The sequence below is a fragment of the Balaenoptera ricei genome, chromosome 20, assembly GCF_028023285.1.
Source record: "Balaenoptera ricei isolate mBalRic1 chromosome 20, mBalRic1.hap2, whole genome shotgun sequence".
Taxonomy (NCBI): Eukaryota; Metazoa; Chordata; class Mammalia; order Artiodactyla; family Balaenopteridae; genus Balaenoptera; species Balaenoptera ricei.
Genome location: NC_082658.1, coordinates 13,771,860 through 13,785,913, shown reverse-complemented (window position 1 = coordinate 13,785,913; position 14,054 = coordinate 13,771,860). Strand labels below are relative to the sequence as shown.

Here is a 14,054-nt window from a genome sequence, read left to right as displayed (position 1 = left end):
TTGAAATATAGATGAAGTCCATCCTGAACAGCAGGACGTTCTGAGAAAGCCATCAGCCTAAATGCCTTTATGAATAACTATTATGTTAGAAGCTCAAAAGATCTTATATCTCAGCCAGATGAATAATCAGGCCACTAGGGAACACAGGGAAGAAAATGAATATAATGCAGGTCTATATATTTTTTTCCTCTGCTTGTCTAAACACATAAAATATCTTTTTATTTTTACCACCAAATACACATTCAGGTAGCTTCTCCTGGCATCAGTGATGCTTCTCCACTCTAAGTTAAGGACTTCTGGAGGCTGAATTTGCTTCCTCCGGCCTCCAAAGCACTATGTGAAGTACAAAATCATTACAACATGAAGGCAACATCCTGCTTAACTTGTAAGAACTATTAGTATGGGCTCAGGTAAAGCTGATTCAATATTGCCACAAATGCATACTGTGGAAATACATGCCACATATTCAATTAAGAAAGTGATTAATCAGTATTGTAACTAAGTATTGAAAGAAAACAAAACTGGGCTTCCCTGGTGGCGCAGTGGTTGGGAATCCGCGTGCCGGTGCGGGGGACACAGGTTCGATCCCTGGTCCGGGAGGATCCCACATGCCACAGAGCAGCTGAGCCCGTGTGCCATAACTACTGAGACTGCTCTCTGGAGCCCGCAAGCCACAACTACTGAAGCCCACACGCCTAGAGCCCGTGCTCTGCAACAAGAGAAGCCACTGCAATGAGAAGCCCGAGCACCGCAACGAAGAGTAGCCCCCGCTCGCCGCTACTAGAGAAAGTCCACCTGCAGCAAAGAAGACCCAATGCAGCCAAAAATAAATAAATTTAAAAACAAACAAACAAACAAAAACTAACCCAAATCAAGCTTTCAATTCCCCCTACCTGCCAATCAGAGGTACAAAGAGAAAAATACTATCAGTGTTCATTTCTCCTTAGCTATTATAAACTGTTACTTGCTATGCAAAGGCATTAACAAGTCCAAATTACTACAGGATGCTTATGGTTTTAAAAAACACAAATGCTACATACGATTAGTATATTACTATATATACGTGTGTATATATAAATACAGTCTATGTATTTGCCTATAATTATTTAGTGATCCAACTAGTCTTTTTTCCTTGAAATATGCCATTCAGAAAATACCATTACATCATGTAAATAATTTCCCTGGCTCCACCCCAACTGCATAAAAGCAGTCTTTTTTCCAGTACAACGTGTATTTGGAAAGTGCCTGCTTTGTGGTGTTCTTGTCCAGGTCACCATACTTAATTAAGCACACGACAGAAAAAAAGGAAAAAGAAAGGAAAAATCAAAACTGTAGCTAAGCTCCCTCCTCCCAACTCAGAATCAGCAGAACTCTCCTTGTCAAAGGACCAAACACATGAACTTCAATGATGTGAGCCGCCAACAACACAGTCATCTTTAAATTCAAGCAGTACATTGTGAAAGCAAATGGAACGCTACCCAGGTGAGAAGTGGAAGAGAAGTTCCCCAGGGAACAGTGATGGGCAAAAAGCCAAGGACCAGGTTGAGTGCTGGCTGTGTGACTGATTCTGTGATGACGAGCAAGTTATAACATACTTTGCGGCTTCAGATTCCTCATCTACAGTTAAAACACTGGATTAAATGGTCTAAGGTTCATGCCAGGTCAAAATTCTCAGATTTTTAAGACCACCTCAACACCTGGGCATTGCTGAGACTCCACGACACTGATCCTGACTCCCAAGGCTGCACTGTGGTCGCTGAAAAGAAGATTTTGCTTGTCACTCTCCAAGACAATGGGATGGGTTTGGAGCAAAACAGGAAAGACATGTCCTGTATGATATGCATGTGGTCCCCTTAAGTGAAAGAAAATCACCTATTTCATTAGTTCCCAAAGGATATGGAGTATCTTTATTCTAAGACAGACCAGACTGACTCAGGCACTGCCCCAACAGCTACATATTATCCTGTGCTGTTCTATTGGGACCTATTATCTATTTGACTCAAGTAGGAAGATTCTAGAAGCATTTTCAAAATGGAAATACAAAATATGTTTTACTTCTAATTTGAGTTATTTGAGAAACCAGTGGCATTTGCTCTTCTCATATACACAGTTTAAAGCAAGAGAATGAAAGAGTTCTGAGCCCTAGAACAGAAATAAAGGCTAACCCCTGCAGCACAGTGCAGAGGCTGCGAGAATATGCAGGCATCTTAAACTGCTTATCCACCTGTAATGAACAATGGCTATCCAGAGGCTGACAGAGAAAGTATGGAAAATCAATGAGCATTCACTTTGACAGACAATTCTGGGGGCAGAATACCTGCCACCAGGTAATAAATCACTTCATTTAAGTTTATCTTTTTAGCAGTGCACAGTGGATTATACCCATACATCACTTCAGCCCTTCTTTTCTGCCCTGTTGACAAAGGACAAATTGAGAAGGATGGTCGGAAAGCTGGGAGAAAGAAGGGAGGAAAACAGAAGAGCTCTGTTCCTAGGCCTGTGTCGTAAAAGAAATAATAATGATGATGATGATGATGATTCAATTTCATTGTTTTCTAAGCATCAGTTCCATCTGTAAAATTTTACGGCACTTCGTGGATTTACCAATGAAGTGACCATGGGTTGGAAAATAAAGGTAGCTTTTTTTCCAGATCCCTTAGGACATACTATATATCTACAGTTTCAGCAGGATCTCAAGCACTTGGCTTTTCTAACAATGGGTGAGTTTATGGGTTTCACTAATGATACTGCTTAGAAACTGGTACCCTGAGAAGCCTTGCAGCACAGAACTGAATATGGTAAATGGGACTTCAGGTGCAGCAATATGGTGGCAGATTAAGACAATGTGAAAAAAAACCTCCCACTACAAATACTTAAGAATGCTGGGTAAAATATGACCTGAAAAAGAAAGGGAAAAACTGAGTGAAAGCACATGAGTGGATTCTGAGACTGCTTCTGTAACTTACAGACTTGCATTTTAAAACCCAAGTGGACAAAGGAGGTGAAACCACGGGCTGCCATAAGGCAGAGAGTTGGAACTAAAACACTTGAGGACAGGCAGGAGCCTCAAAGAGGGGCTTCCTCAGTGAGACTGGGGGCGGGGGGGAACTCATACCCTAGAAAAGGGGTCCAAGAGGACAATTTTGTGTGTCCCTGGGCTCTGAGTGAAAAAAAAAACACCTCTCCTCTGAAATATGGATATCCAGATCTGATCCTTGAGCAGAGTAATCCAGGAAGTTCCAAACTAAGAAATTAGCAGAAACACTGGCCCCAAGCCAGTGATACTCCTGAGATCTCTAGAAGAAGCAATGCAAATTGTTCTGGAGGGGGCCTGTTATCAGGTCACAGAAAAAGTAATCCCCACTCAAGATTAGCTTATAAGAAAATTTAAAATTACAATATATCATGAGAAGAAAACAGCAAACACAACAAACAAGATTGTTAGAATTCCAGGAACTTGGGTACTTCCCTGGTGGTCCAGAGGTTAAGAATCCACCTGCCAATGCAGGGGACACAGGTTCAATCCTTGGTCCAGGAAGATCCCACATGCCACGGAGCAACTAAGCCTGTGCACCACAACTACTGAGCCCGTGCTCTAGAGCCCATGAGCCACAACTACTGAGCCCACATGCTGCAACTACTGAATCCTGTGTGCCTAGAGCCCATGCTCCACAACAAGAGAAGCCACTGCAATGAGAAGCCCATGCACCTCAACGAAGAGTAGCCCCCACTCGCCACAACTAGAGAAAGCCCGCGCGCAGCAATGAAGACCCAGAGCAGCCAAAAAATAAATTAAAAAAAAAAAAGAATTCCAGGAACTTGGGATAACAAAATTAAAATCTGAAAAAGAGAATACAAAATAAACATGCTTAAAACTATGAAAGACATAAAAGTAGGAAATAAAACCCTGAGGAAAAAAAATACGAAAAACAGCCAAGTATGAAAATAAGCCAAATAGAACTTCTAGAAATATTATAATCACTGAAATTAAAAAGTCAACAGAAACGTTAAATAGATTAGACACAAGTAAAAAGAGAATTAAGTAAAATGGAAGACAGATTTGAAGAAATTACCAAGGGGCATCACGGAGATAAAAGGGGCATGAAAGAATAGCTCCTGGAATAGCGAGTACAATGAGACTATTCCACACATTTAATGCAAGATCCAGATGATGCAAATAGAGAGACTGTGTTAGTTTGGGTCCTCCAATAAGCAGATGCCAAGAAAGGACGTTGGGAAGAGAAAGAGTGGGAAGGAGAAACCTCAGACCAGAAAGTCATGGCTCAAGGACTCCCCATTTAGAAGAGTCCTATATCCCACAGGATGGGCTAGCACTAGTAGCCATGTCTTACTAAGCCAGCAACCAGGAACAGCCCAGGGGAAGCATGGCTTTTGAGTGAATCCTGAGACATGGCATCTGGGGTCAGTCAACTAGGCTTCCCACAGCTGGAGATCTGAGAGGCACATTTTCATGGCTGCTGACATGAAGGGGAGCAATATTTTAAAAGATAATAGTTAAGGATTTTCCAGAATTGTAAAAGCCATAAATCTCCCATGTAGAGAATAATAGCAAGTTCTGAGCAGAATAAACCAAAACAAATCTACACATGCTATAGTCAAATGACAGAATATCAAAGGCTATAAAATACCAAAAACAAGGAGAAATTTAAGCTAAATGAAAAGAAAATAAACTGGCAGGGGGGATGACTGGAGTTAATTTTAGAATGCTTTCTAAGAGCACACATTTAAGGATAATAAAGCCAGTAGAGGAAAAAGGGAGGAACTGATAAAACTCAATTCAGTAAGAGACAGGAAATGAGAAAAAGAAAGCAAAGGAAAAGTATGGAAAATAGAAAACATGAAATAAGAGAAATAATTTAAAATATCAACTGTTACTATAAATACAAACAGATTAAAATAGCTGGTTAAAAAACTCAGACTGGATTTTTTTCTTTTAATTTAGCCATATGCTATTTACAAGAGGTTCTTGTAAATAAGAACCACTTACTTACTTTACCAGTAAGTAAAACCACTTACCTGTTCTTACTACTTACACAATTTATTAACCTTTTGCAGATTGATTGATCTCATCAATGAGATGAGATTCCCATTCTCATCTGTAGAATGGGATGATAATGACAGACTTAGTTTTTAATCTATAACATGTTTTTCTTAAAATAACACAAGCAAGTACAGCAAAATGTTAACACTTGCGTAATCTTTCTGGTGCGTACATGGGTGCGAGTTTCATTACCGTCTGTACATTTTAATCTATTTGAATTGTTTCAAAAATAAAAATGTTTTCACGTTTAAATCCATAAGCCCAATAACCAAGTAAAAATATAAGACCACAGTAAATGACAATGTTCTTATACACCACTTGGGAGGGCATAGAACTATACACCTTTCCTAGAGAACAATTTTGCAAGATACACCAAAACTTAAAAGATATAGATACTCTTGGGACTTCCCTGGCAGTCCAGTGGTTAAGACTTCATCTTCCAATGCGGGTGCAGGTTCAATCCCTGGTCAAGGAGCTAAGATCCCACATGCCTCTGGGCCAAAAAACCAAAACATAAAACAGAAGCACTATTGTAACAAATTCAATAAAGACTTTAAAAACGGTCCACATCAAAAAATCTTTAAAAAAATATGTAAATACTCTTTAACCCAGGGATTGAATTCTTATAATTTATCCCAAGGAATTAATCAGAAATGTGTACAAACATTTGTGTATTAGTTTACACCTGAGTTATGTCTAATGGTGAAAAATTCAAAACAACTTTAATGTTGTTGGGAACTGCTTTAGTAAACTGTAATGCATCTGTATAACAGAATAGTATGCAGTCATTAAAATTCAGGTTAAGGTTATAGAAGATTATTAGTGACAAGTACATATTAATAAGTGAAAAAAGATACAAAGCAGTATGCATAGTATGAGTTTGTTTTAATTTAAAAAAATATGTGTATATATGTACAAAGACAAGGGACCACCAGTGAAGCACTTCTGGATGGTAAAGATTCTGAATGATTTTTTTTTTATTGTGCTTTTCTCTGTTTTCCAAGTTCTCTGCAGTGAGCATATGGTGCTTTGCAATTAGGGGGGGAAAGCAATCATTACTTCTAAAGTAAGTGGCAATAATTCCAGTTTATACTCTAATGCAGGGGTCCACAAATTATATCCTGCAGGCCAAATCCAGCCTGCCACCCTGCCTGTGAGTTAAGAATGGTTTTACATTTTTAAATCGTTGGGAAAAAAAAATCAAAAGAAGAATAGTATTTATAATCTGCCATTCTAATCTAATCTTTGTATTTAATCTTTACAACAACCCTGTGAAGTAGGTACTATGACCCATTTTACAGATGAAGGAACAGAAGCTCCTAGATTGGTCAGGTAAGTAGTCAAAGATCTCCTAGTTACTCAGTCTTTGCTGAAATTCACACCCAAGGAGTCTTACCCCAGACCTTATCCTCTTAAGCTGCTTCCTCCATGTGAAAAGTTCTCCACCACTATAAGGGCAAATGCAGCCAGCACAGTCTGGTGAATTCTCAGGATGGAAGACCACAGTGTTTCAGTGAAGCCTCGTTGGAGGATGAGGCCCTGTTTCTACCATGATGATAGGAAACACTAACTCTGAACTCCAATTAACCAAGATATTATCCTCCTCAAAAGAATTCCATTCTTGGGCTTCCCTGGTGGCACAGTGGTTAAGAATCCACCTGCCAATGCAGGGGACACGGGTTCGATCCCTGGCCCGGGAAGATCCCATATGCCGTGGAGCAACTAAGCCCGTGCACCACAACTACTGAGCCTGTGCTCTAGAGCCTGCGAGCCACAACTACTGAAGCCCGCGTGCCTACAGACCGTGCTCCGCAACAAGAGAAGCCACCGCAATGAGAAGCCCGCGCACCGCAACGAAGAGTAGCCCCTGCTCGCCGTGACTAGAGAAAGCCCACGCACAGCAACAAAGACCCAACGCAGCCAAAAATGAAAACAAATAAATTAATGTTAAAAAAAAAGAATTCTATTCTTTTCATTAGTAGACCTGTATAACAGAAAATTGTACCCTTTTATTATTATTCTGTTTTGAATTTCATCAATAAAATTTGTGGAAATTTGTTTAGTCTCTCATTATGTAAGCACCTACATAATGTCCTTGATGTTGTGTATTGGCCCACAAAGCCTAAAATATTTACTATGTGACCCTTTACAGAAAATGTCTGCAGACTCCTGTTTAAATTGACAGAGAAAAGCAAGTGGGGAGAGCAGAAGTCACAGTATTAGTGGAGTCCCCACACCTGGAACCATGGAGTAACCAAGAACCCAAACGGTTCTCTCTCCCAAGCCATTCCACAAGCTCTTAGTCGTTTAGAGACTGTTTCTTTTCTCCTTCTCCTGCTATGTCTATATTTTTTATCCATTACCTCCCACAAAGGGGTGAGCAAAAAAAAGAAAGTAAAACTTAGTTCAGTCAAGGTTATTGCTTCTTAGAAACTCTGGCAAAAATTTGTTCAGGGAAAGAGACTTGACTTTTATATCATTTCTGAAGTTAACTTATCAGTGTTTTCTGTTACCAAAAATAACTGAGAATTTGGCCACTCATCCTAAGTATGGGATTGTTCATTCATCCACTTAACAAACCCTAGCATAGCGCACAGATCAGAAGATATATATCAATACAACAAAACATTCTATAATAGAAAGCAGTTTTAAATGACTACAGAAAATGCAAATTAAAACCACAATGAGATACCACCACACCCAGTAAAATATCTATAATCAAAAGGACAGATGATACCAAATATCGGCAAGGATGTGGAGAAAGCAGAACGTAAAATATAAAATGCAACAGCCACTTTGGAAAACAGCCTCGTGGTTTCTTTTCAAGTTAAACATATGACCCAGAAATTCAACTATTAAGTGTCTACCCGAGAGGAATGGAAACATGCATCCATACCAAGACGTGTGTACAGATGATCGTAGCAGTATTTTCATAATAGCCCCAAACTGGAAACAGCCCAAACGTCCATCAACTGGTAACTGGATAAACAAAATGTGGTATGTCCACACAATGGAATACTACTCAGCAATAAAAAAGAACCAACTATGATACACTCAACAATATGGATGAACTCAAAACCAGCATGCTGAGGGAGAGAGGCCAGTCTCAAAGGACTGCATATTGTATGATTTTATATGACGTTTCTAGAAAAGACAAACTATAGATTCAGAAGCGGATCAGTGGATGCCTGATATTGGGGTGAGAGCAAGGGCTGTCTACAAACAGGCAAGAGAGAGCTTTGTGGGGTGACGGAAAGTACTAAAACTGAACTGTGGTTGCACAAATACATGGATTTACTAAAACTCATCAGTATACTTATGGGTGAATTTATGGTATGCAAATTAGACCTCAATAAAGCTGTTTTAAAACAAAACTACAGGAGCGAAGGGGCAGATATCTGCTCGAGGTGGAAGAAAGGGTAGGGAAGGCTTTAGAAGAGAGAAATTTTGAGATAATATCCTGATAACGGACATTTAGCTGAGGCAGGGATTTAACAGTGTGCAGGGGCAGGAAGGCATGAAAGCTCAAGTAGGATTTGGGGAGGGAAAAGAAATAGGTGATACTAAAGGGCAAGCTGCACTCAGAGACGGGGGTAAGTGAGAAAACAAGAAGTTGGTAAGAAGTTGGTACTTCACCTCATAGGTCATGGGAAGTCACTACAGAATTTGAAGGGGGCTGAGTGACTATCACATTTGAGTTTTAGAAAGCTAACTCTGGAGACAGTGTAAAAAGAAGATGACTTAAGAGATGAGGGGGAAAAAGCAAGAGGCCATGTCCAGGTAAAAGATACAGAACCAACTATTTAGTTTCTAATGAGGTGGTGGGAAAGAAGACAGTTTCTAATCTCAGCAGCTAAGATGCTGGTGTCACTAAAACAAATAAGGACGAGAGGAGCAGAAGCAGTTTTGGGGGAAGGCGGTGACATAAATACTGTTTTAGGTTGATTGTGAGCTGCTGTCAAGATATTCAGGTACAAATATCCAGCAAAGAGTTGCAAAACTGGAAAGAGTCTGGGGTTGACGCTGTGGCTTGGGGAATTCTTAGCAAAGAAATAGTCACTGAAACCACTGAACTGTTAAGATTGCCATGGACTTACATAAACAGCAAGAACTTAGGGCTCAAGATCAAAAAGGCTAATTACAGGGAATTCCCTGGCGGTCCAGTGGTTAGGACTCCTCGCTTCCGCTGCTGGGGGCCTGGGTTTGATCCCTGGTCAGGGAACTAAGATCCCTGCAAGCGTGCAGACAAAAAAAAAAAGGCTAATTACAGAGTCTACCCTGTCATCCACACAACGACATTAAGAAAATGTTTTTCCTTCTGTTGCTGTTTTTTTTTTTAAGCATTAGAAACGTTTATTTGTCAAAATATTTTTTTTTTTTTAAAGTGAGAAGAGTGGAGTAAAGCAAGGCTAAATTTCAGCTAATGTTGTACCACGATCAGACATAAAAAGACAAAACAAAACAACAACAAACAGAACCCCAATGGTCCTAGCAATTTCAGAAGATTAGCTCCAGTGTCAAAGTCCAGAGCTAAGAGAGAAGAGTAGAAGGTTGCTTGCCACTACACGTGGTCATTTTAAAGGGAAAGGAGGGGAATTCCCTGGTGGTCCAGTGGTTATGACCCAGCGCTTTGGGGGTGGGGGGGGAGAAGGTTCATCCCTGGTCAGGGAACTAAGACCCCGCATGCCACGAGGTGCAGCCAATTGAAAAAAAATTTTAAAGGAAATTAAATTTGAAAATTTGAAAATAAATAAAAATAAAGGGAAAGGAGATGTTGCAGGTAGACAGGGAGAGGGGTCAACTCCTAAGGAGAGCAGGGTAAGAGGGATTCCACTGTACAGGAAAGAGGGGCTGCCAGCATAATGCTCACCTAGGGCTGTGCTGTGGTCTTGAAGCAGACGGGACAAGTAATAGTTGTAGGCAGTTGGACACGGGAGCTGCTGCTGCCACTGCCCCCTAAGAGCGGACTCGGTAAGGCTCACAGTGGTGGAGTGTCCCTATGCATCACTGTTATACACGGATTCCCCGTGGCCAACGGTGTCAGGTGCGCGCTGCTGCATACTGTTTGTTACACTGCTCGGTAACGTCCGCCACACGGCCCGTATGGTCTACTGGGCACTCTTCTGACCAGTGCCCCTCCTTCCCACACTGACAGCAGCCACTCTGGTCTCCCATCCCAGGGGCAGTCTGAAGCCGGCTGGTGGACAACTGCACGTACGTTCGTGTGCCTTGAAACTGTGTGTTGTCAAGGCCCCTGACAGCCCTACTGCATCCTCTGCCTGCTCCACGTGTACGAAGGCGTAATCTTTCACAATGTCACATTCGATGACGGAACCATGCTCCTCCAACCTGGCTCAAAGCTCTTGGTTGGTACAGGTAGGACTGATGTTGCCTACGTGCAACTTGGCTGAAGCTTTGCTCTTTTTCTTTTTTAAATAAATAAATTTATTTATATATATATATTTATGGCTGCATTGGGTCTTCATGCACAGGCTTTCTCTAGTTGCACTGAGCGGGGGCTACTCTTCGTTGTGGTGTGCAGGCTTCTTATTGCGGTGGCTTCTCTTGTTGCAGAGCACGGGCTCTAGGCGCATGGGCTTCAGTAATTGTGGCACGTGGGCTCAGTAGTTGTGGCACACGGGCTTCAGTAGTTGTGGCACACGGGCTTCAGTAATTGTGGCGCACAGGCTTAGTAGGCTTAGTGGCTCCGCAGCATGTGGCACCTTCCCGGACCAGGGCTTGAACCTGTGTCCCCTGCACAGACAGGCGGATTCTTAACCACTGCGCCACCGGGGAAGTCCCTGAAGCTTTGCTCTTATCCTTGCCGGCTTCCACGGTGATGTTCACACTGTGCAGCTTGTAGCGGACGGCATCCTCGGCCGCCGCCTGGTCCTCTATGTGCACAAAGCCGTAGTTTTGTGGCTTTTGTTGTCGTTGTTTGTTTTTTGGCGCAGCTTGCGGGATCTTAGTGGCCTGACCAGGGATCAAACCGGAGCCCTCCCTGGTGAAAGCACGGAATCCTAACCACTGGAGCGTCAGGGAGTTCCCAAAGCTGTAGTTCTTAATGATGTCACATTCCAGCACCTTCCCACACTGCTCGAGGAGTCAGCGGATCGCCTGCTCCGTGCCCTCCTGGGGCAGGTTTCCGATGAACGGCGTCACCGTCCTGACAAGAGCCTCCGTGTGGCGGCGGCGGCGGTGGCAGCGGCGGCGGTAGCGGCGGTGGCGGCGGCTCCGGCGTCTCAGAGAACCCTACAAAATGGCGGCGGGCGCCCGCGCCCTGGCGGCGCGACCGGGCGCTGCTCGCGCGTCAGCTCACGCACGCGCCACTGCGCGCCGCCTCAGGCTCGCGCGCGCCATGTTGCTGTTCCTGTGGTCAGTTTGTTCCTAGCAGACCGCCAACAGATTTTACAAAGAGTTACAGATTACAAAACAAACATGCCAAAGATGATGATCAAACTGGGGACAAATACATAGATGGGAGAGCAGAATGCAGAACATAACAGAGGCACTTGAGACTATATAGAATCTGCTATCTAGAAAGCAAGGTGCATGCTTTAGCTGCCTTTGAAACTCTCATATTGTGAATGTGGGTACTAGTCTGCTCTTTCAAGTTAAGGGTACGTGGGTCAGATTCCATCTATTGCCCTCAGCTCATCCGCAACCATCCAAATGCACATCAGTTCTACCATCTTGTCAATAATATACTGTGCAAATTGGCACCCTGGAGATCTACCTTCTTGGACCTTCCCAAAGCCCCCAGATGGCTAACACATGGAGAGGACAAAAAATTTCACAGATTGTTATATGCAGGGTACTAGGAAATATAGACAAAGGAACAGTAGGCTAAATGCCAGAAGATCCAGATTCTATATTCTTACACCATTGACAAGTTAATTATATTCTCTGTATGTACAAATGGGAATAAAATGCACAGATCAGATTTTGAAAATTTAAGTGTTGCACCGTGTATGGTAATACTGCTTGAAAGTTCGTCATACCCCACACAACCTCCTGTCTATTTAGGGGCCAAATGAGTTAAAGTTGTGCTCTATTATTTTAGGGGAGAGAAGTGTCTTTGACGGTAAAACTTGAATGTAATTTACAAGAAATCATGCCTAGAGGTGGAGTACTGCAGTTTATCAGATTCTTCTATACATGACCTTTAATTCTGCTGACATCTATTTCTAGCCTTTGAGTAGGAGAACTTAGAACATGACCTAGAGGTCTTCATTCATCAGGTCCCCACCCTCCCTCCCACAATGGATGTGGCCCTTCTCCAACAGTGAGTCACCCACCTTCCCCTCTGCTTTCTGCTTGGGTGGCCACCACCAAGCTGGGGACCCGATTTCCTGGTCTGTCTACCCAACCAGAAAAGAAGTTCCCCGCTTGCAGGGTAGAGCTCATTCATCCCTGTGTTCTCAGCACCTGTCAGCATGTAAGGCTCAAAAAATGACCCCCAAGTGAAAGAATGCCAGGAAATTAGGGGGAAAGATGCCAAATGGCACATATTAAAAATAAAATTTTTATACTATTCTATTTTTTAAAATAAAAATTATATATACTTAAGGCATTTGAGATGATGATTTCAGATACATATACATAGTGAAATGATTACTACAGTCAAGCTAATTAACATATTTCTTCTCGTGGTTACCTTTTTGTGTATGTGTGTGATGAGAGCAAAAATTAAATTTTAAAAGTCTCCTGTGCATTGAGTGACAGATGAGTGGATAAACAGAATGTGGTACCTACATACAATGGAATATTATCCAGCCTTGTAAAGGAAGGAAATTCTGACAGATGCTACCACATGGATGAACCTACAAAGCATTATGCTCAGTGAAATAATCCAGACACATGATGCCACTTATATGAGGTACTAGTCAAATTCATAGAAACAGAAAGTACAATAGAATGGTGGCTGCCAGGGGCTGGGGGGAGGGGGCACGAGGAGTTAGTGTTTAATGGGTACAGAGTTTCTGTTTGGGTTGACGAAAAAGTTCTGGAGATGCATAGTGGCGATGGTTGCACAGCATTATGAATGTACTTAATGCCACTGAACTGTACACTTAAAAAAGGTTAAAATGTAAATTTTATGACACATATAACCGCAATTTTTTTTAAGTCTCCTGTGCAGTATTCCATCTGAGGAAGGATACAGGACTGTGGCCTTTGGCTTATTTTTAGGTGGCTATTTCTTCATAAGATGCATTCTTAAATATCTAATTGATAGCAAAGGGAAGAAAACACATTCAGCATTCACACAGCTCAGTGTCCAAATGTCCAAAGTCATTAATTTAGAAAAATACCACGAGAATCATGAAACTGATTCAAAATTTACTTCTAAACCATGAAAGCAAAAAACGAAGTGTGATTTTAATTGGGTTTTCTGGGAGTGTAAGTGTTGTCTTAGATGACTTGTTTTTTTAATTGTTGGTAATCACTGCCTACCAGTACTAACCAGCCAGAAAAATAAACAGTTAAGTAATTAAAATATTCAAAACCTGAACTAGCAGAGAAAAAATGTTTATGTTTCTAACACTTTCCTTTTAGCATCAATTGTGATTCATATATCAAAAGACTAACCTTTTAAAAAGAGATGAAATAGCTTTCATATTTGACTATTTTGGTAACCAGCTGTATAGAAAACTATTTTATCATCCCTTTTCCGCACCCCCAGACAGAGAAAGTTGTTGAGCTTGAGATTTCTAGATTATAATGTCGAAGTTCTCATGCAAGCAAAACCTCCCAGGGATGTTAGATGTCTTGTCAAGGTAAAAACAGGAAGATTTTTTTTTTTCTTTGATATCTGTCAAGAAAATATAGAGGTATGCTTATTACTTTCTTTAAAAAGTTCTTTTCCCTTTAAAGAAACGTGTTGTGTTTATTCCAATGGCAGTTTAACAAATAATCTCAGGTTCTCAGCAAGCCCTCAAAACGGGTGATCAGAATGCAACAAGCTGACAGACTCCAAATTAAATTGACACTC

The 14,054-nt window shown here is 41.6% G+C and overlaps 1 protein-coding gene and 1 pseudogene across 2 annotated transcripts in view; both read right to left on the bottom strand.

Annotated features, from left to right (window-relative positions):
• PITPNC1 (phosphatidylinositol transfer protein cytoplasmic 1) overlaps positions 1-14,054 on the bottom strand; it is a 259,809-nt gene that overhangs the window by 195,505 nt on the left and 50,250 nt on the right. The window lies entirely within an intron of this gene.
• Positions 5,742-14,054, bottom strand: part of LOC132355799 (RNA-binding protein 4B-like) — a 52,567-nt pseudogene continuing 44,254 nt past the window's right edge.